The 6,342-nt window shown below is 33.1% G+C and overlaps 1 long non-coding RNA gene across 1 annotated transcript; it reads right to left on the bottom strand.

Annotated features, from left to right (window-relative positions):
- Positions 1-1,938: 1,938 nt before the first annotated feature.
- LOC132059337 (uncharacterized) lies at positions 1,939-4,998 on the bottom strand. Its single transcript, XR_009415545.1, has 3 exons — positions 4,665-4,998; positions 2,834-2,928; positions 1,939-2,606 (listed from the first exon to the last, which is right to left on the bottom strand). It is a non-coding gene; the product is annotated as an uncharacterized LOC132059337 (long non-coding RNA).
- Between the last annotated feature and the right edge of the window lie 1,344 nt (positions 4,999-6,342).

Below are 6,342 nucleotides of genomic sequence, written 5' to 3'. Positions count from 1 at the left end.
TAAAGAGAAAGCATGAATATAATTAGATATGGAAAGATATGGAAGAATGTAATTAAAAGCATGGGAAAAATCACTACTAAAAAAAGAGGATTTCCCGACCTCAAAAAATGGCTATTACCGACCTCATGTAGTCGGTTTTCTCAAAAAACCGACCTCAAAACCGACCTCAAGCTTAGGTCGGCAAACAGTGGGTCGGAAATTTTACCGACCTCATGAGGTCGGTAAAAATTTTAAGCTAGATAAAGGTTTTTTTAAGCTAGATAATTTTTTAACTCATGAGGTCGGTATAGTAATATATTTTTTTTTTTTACAAAATCATTACCGACCTCACAGGGTCGGTATATTGACTTATTTTTTATTTTATTTTTAAACATTCTGACCTCATGAGGTCGGTAATTTATATGAATATATAATATTGTTTTAGATTACCGACCACGTGAGGTCGGTATATTACAATTTCTGAATTTTTTTATAGAAACCCGACCTCATGAGGTCGGTAATTTGCAGTTTCTGGGAATATTTGCAGAAAACCGATCTCATGAGGTCGGTAATTTTCAGTTTCTAGGAATATTTTGTAGGAGACCGACCTCATGAGGTCGGTAATTTACAATTTCTGGAAATATTTTGCAGGAGACCGACCTCGCGAGGCCTCGATTCCGCAAAAAAAATTGGTGGATCTAGTGCAGAATCCTTTATACACCAAAGATGAAAACAATTTTATACTCAACTAAAACCAGCTCAAATAGCTGCCAACAATTCACCAAACTAATACAAATGCATAAAATATTAAACAACTTCAACAATTAAAAAAGGAAGTGTTACACGATTTAGTCTCTACTTTTCTTTCAAACTTTTCCAAACTCTATGTCATTAATCCACATATGATAGAACCAAAAGAAAACATTTCAATTAATAGAAGGTTAAATAGCTTCTAATTCATTTCAGAACCAAGAAGAAGACAAAAGATACGTAATTTGTGTGGTAAAATATATCAAACAAACCAACAACAATAAGCAAAAGGACTAGACAAGCATTAACTAAAGGTCTCTTCTGTCAGTCCTCACAAATCACTCACAACAACAACGACCAAAAAAAAAAAAAGGGAAAACAAATAAAAAAGATAATCAAGCTCCGCCTCAATTCCAAACTAGTTGGGGTCAGTAACAGATGAAACATGAGAACTCTCCGCGGGTCACCCATCCTAGTACTATTTTCACCCACGCACATTTAAAGTTCTGACAGGATCCGGTGCATAAGTGTTGGTATGATTCCATCCCTTAAAAAGATTATTTTTTACACCGGCTATCAATCGAAGACAACCTCAACTCAAGTAGTTCTTTCATCTTAGCACCTTATCTCGTACGAACCAGCTTTAGTGATATAACGAACCCACTCAACTGTGTTGTAGCCACTCTTCTCCCACACCCGTACGTAACCGACTTACATGAAGCAAATATCATACCAAAAGGAGACCACTATTGAATTGTAAGTTTGGCAAACATACCTTAAGAAACCGAACACGCAAACCGTATGTCAGTAAACACTGGAACTCGCAAAGCACAAAAAATTCGTCACGAACTCTAGCGCCAATAGAATAAACCATTGTAAAACAAGGAAAGAATGCCAATGTCGAAATTAATTTACCCCACCCCACAAAAAGCCCTCCAAAAGATCCATACAAGGGATAAAGAAAATCGTCAACTTAAGCGAACACATTATCAGGTCTCTCAGGAGGGAAAATATTTACCTGAAATTCCATCTGAATTGGCAGCCGAGTCAAGGACTTCTTCTCTGTGATTGTCTTTTCTGAGTCGAATCTTGTCAAATTTACACATTGGTGGAAAGTAACATCATCGAGCTCAATAGTTTTACCACTGCACCAGGCAGCAGAGAAACATACTATGTTAACAATCAGAAATAATTAACTATAGATGCAAATTTCGTGAATCGATAGACCAAACTGATACTCCCTCCATTTCAATTTGTTCGTCTTACTTTCCTTTTTAATCCGTTTAAAAAAGAATGCCTCTTTTGGCAACTCTTTATTTCCAACATTCCACATAGCATGTTTAAGACCACAACATTAAAAATATTTTGGCACATTCTACATATCTTTAGTTTAAGACCATAAGATTCAAAAGTATTCTTTACTTTCTTAAACTCTGTGCCAACTGCCAAGTCAAGCAGACAAACAAATTGAAACGGAGGGAATAGATAATCACATGTTTGAGAACAGTTAGCATTGAAAATCTGCAGATAAGGAGAACCAACTGAAAGAAGCAGAATGCAATGATTATTATCTTTACTCTTTAAGGTAAATAAATTGAGGAGATGAATGACCAGTAAAGATAATGCTCTTTTTTTCCTTTTTGAGGAGATCAAATTTGGACTTTGAAAGAACTAAGGGTGTGTTTGGTATGGAAAATGTTTTCCAATTTTCCATGTTTGGTTGGTGAAGATGTTTTGGAAAACACTTTCTTTAGAAAACAAGTTCCTTAAAAATGAGGAAAATAACTTCCTTAATGGCAGTAAGCAAGACCCTCCCTGCGCCAACCGACCGCACCAGTGACTTGCAATGTTGCATTTGGAACTGACTTATCTACATGCTGCAGGATTTTGTTGTATTGTGAAGGAAAAAAACAAATCAATGCTATACTCAAAATTCATTTTTATTATGTCACTGCATGATATCCCTCATGAATGATTTTATTAAGTAAATCAAAGAGGAAGCTTATCAAAAAAAATAAGTAAATCAAAAAGATAGATAATTTTAAATCTATTGTTCAAATGTTTTTGTCATACTACGAAAGCAAGCACGGATAAAATAACTAACCTTGGATGAAAAGGATGACCTAACATCTTCCTGAGTAATGTTCTGTTTCAAGATTTCAGGTGAAAGATTTTGAGGGTAACCAAAATCCATAATTTCTGCAGTTTTAGACAAATAAAGGAAATAATGATTACACTTTTAGACATAAAAACATGAAGCCAATACACATTGCACTCTATGGGTTCTAAGAAGAAATTATTAACCTTGGAAGATATGTGTACTTAACTTTTCCATAAATAGACTCGAAAGGCAACAAGGAATTGCCAATAGATGGTGTAAAATTTCTATGAACCGAAATGTTGGTAAACGGACACACTATAGAAACAGATTCTCAATTGACTCTGTGCACCCCAGCTTATAGTACTAATTAGGACTAAGAGATGCAAGACTAGCTATCAAATAAGCAGAATGTTGAACATTTTTGGGCTGACGAGGTAGACAGACCACCAGCCGCAAGTCAAATCTTGCATAGAATGAAGTTGAAGAGAAATCCACTTTAGGATATCCTAATGAAATGTTTAGATATCACCAACTAGTGGACTTGATATCAGTAGAGGGTATGTCAAAGAGGATCCGTGCACCGTCCCGGTTTTTGAGCTGAAATTCTTTGAAGGATAAATTAATGATACAAAAATAGGATTCACCAAAGAAAACCAAGGTCGTTGTCCACGTATTCTTTCCTTCCAATGATAAAAGAGGCTTCGAAACACTCTTAACCAAGACCTAGATATTATCCCACTATACCTAATTCATGCTTTGGGCAGTGCTGTCAAAAGTGTGCTTGAAGCGAGCTTAAGCCCTGAGGCGAGGTGGAAAACATGTTGAGCGCTTCGCCTCGCTTTATGGGTAAGAAATTATTCAAATAAAACTAGAGGCTTTCAGTTCAATATATCATTCCAACAAATGCAACAGTGTCTAGAGCAGTCTAGTACAAAACTTGTAAAACAACTTAACATAAAGCTTAATTAGAACAATACAGTGATAAAGGTAATAGCTTTGAAGGAATTTAGTAAACACACCGTTCTGAACCCTTGACGCAGCAAAATATGGAGGAAAAAGCCATAGCTTTGGATTTTGAAACACCTAAACTCAACTTCCCCTTTCTTAACACAACTATATATCAAATTAACAAATGTCAAATACAAAAAATAAGCGCGTCAATAAAGAATCAATCTTTAGAACCCCATAGCACAAAAGAAGTAAACAGAGATAAGGCTAAAATTCATAATTGATCACTGAGTAATTATCTTGTACTTAGTTTCCTGAATATTTTAATTTTCAGATATACTTCAACAGAATTTGTGAAGAATGGAAGATAATACACCACAAAATAAATAAATTATTTGCACCTTCTGGATAAGTTCCCTATATTCCTTTACATTATCTCCATTTTCCCAACCAAAATTTTCCAAAAGTTCACTCTATCTTAATTTGTCTTCCAAGTCCTACTACTCCTTAGTTCCTACTATATATCTATTCCTAGAAAACACTGCAATGATAACATGTGAAACGACTCTAATCTAACTCATAAAAAAGGCACTAAAACTGCTTAAACTACTAATGTTCAAAGTGATATATAATTGACATAAAGAAATACTTGTAATTATTAATTTGACTCAAAGGTACTATTAATTTTTTTGACGGTATCTCTGTTCTGACATTTTATCAAACACCACATAGGCTTCTTTAAGTCGCCCTCTGGAAGAAAACACTACAGGTGATCTAGTATAAGCAAATAAATCAAAATTGGACTAGATCAAAAAAAAGATATATATGAAACAAATGAATCAGACTAAAGCTAGTCTCCAAACATAAACAAAATAAGCAAAAGTACCCTATTTTGACTCTCGTATTCTGAACTACTTCACACAAATTAGGTGTTTAGTCACTAGCTCCCATTTGTATTTTGATAATAAATCTTATGAGGTACAAGCTATATATATCTGAAACAAGCTTTTTTCAACTGGTCCTCTTAGCAGATTTCTTAGCCAAGAAAACAAAGAAAGCATACCTCAAATGGTTGGCCATGGACGGCGACAGCAACGACGGTACTGGGTAGGGACGGCGGCGACGGTGACCAGCAGGAATGATGGTGACAACGTTATTAGGGTTAAGAGAGAAAGGGGGAGAGAAATGGTGAAAGGAAAAGATAGAATAATGGGAAAAACAAGGATTTGGGTCTGATTTTAATTTTATTTCACTAGTTAGTATATTTAATTATTTTATTTTTAACTTAAAATAATACCGACCTCATGAGGTCGGTTTATTAAAAATAATTTATAATATTTTTAATTAAATAACCCGACCTCATGATGTCGGTAATTTTAATTATTTTATTTTTAATTTAAAAGAATACCGACCTCACGAGGTCGGTTTATTAAAAATAATTTATAATACTTAGTATCAAATAAATTTCCGACCTAATGAAGTCGGTATATTATTTTTTCAAATTTTAGTACAATATTACCGACCTCATGAGGTCGGTTTATTTTTAAAAAAATTGAAAAATAAATATTACTACTTTACCGACCTCATGAGGTCGGTTTTTTTCTGACCTCAACTGAGGTCGGTTTTTTGAGGTCGGGAAATCCTGTTTTTTTAGTAGTGAATATATAAAGAAAAATCGTAAAAGCTTATTCAAATTATTTTCTTTGAAGAGTAATAAGTTATTGAGATTTAACATAAGCCCAACTTTCTTATATCTCATGTCATTGATTATACCTTTTTCAATATTATCTGCACTTATAAATTTACTGTCTTGGTGTAAGTTTTTAAATTGTTTATTTATACAGAAAAGTATATGTGCATTATTGTTATGTAAGCACAAATATTTAAAAGGATATTAATCGACGAAGCTATACCAAAATGGTGATCAACTTTGTATCATTTAGGACCTGACTTGATATTTAGTAGCTTTAAATTAGCTAAAATTATACTGACAACTTTATAATGGGATGTTGAGTTTCTTTTTGTTTTGGTGATAAAGACTTTGGAGTAATAAAACAACAGTTTATAAATAAAAGAAATAATTATTTCAAGGGTAAATTTTCTTACATCTGTCTATATTAGTGGGTGAAGATATTAAATCAAATGGCAAGCTAATAAAATTCTGGTGTATGTAATTTCACTAATTAAAATTAAAGATCAGAATTCATACTAAAACAAAAGAGAAGAAAAATTTAATTGCTTATTGCACATAATTTAAAGAACTGATTATTAAACATATCAATATTTCTTAGAACAAAATAACTAAAAGAGCATATCCAGCTAGCTTTGTGACAACTTCGTCATGTAACCCCTGATAATTGAAGTACTTGAAAGCTCTAATGATGATAATTCAAATAAGCTGATCGATTTAATTAATCTCTATTAATGTAGAGGCATACTTTCAGACCTTATGGATTTATAGGAGATTTTTTTTTTTACGATAAAATTGACAGATTAAAGTTTTAAAAAAAACACTAAAAATATATGTACTACATGTCTCACAAATAAAATCTGTCTAAAGTTTG

Source organism: Lycium ferocissimum, chromosome 6 (assembly GCF_029784015.1).
Source record: "Lycium ferocissimum isolate CSIRO_LF1 chromosome 6, AGI_CSIRO_Lferr_CH_V1, whole genome shotgun sequence".
Classification (NCBI taxonomy): Eukaryota; Viridiplantae; Streptophyta; class Magnoliopsida; order Solanales; family Solanaceae; genus Lycium; species Lycium ferocissimum.
The sequence above is the reverse complement of the archived record's forward strand: the minus strand, read 5'-3'. Positions and strand labels throughout refer to the sequence as shown.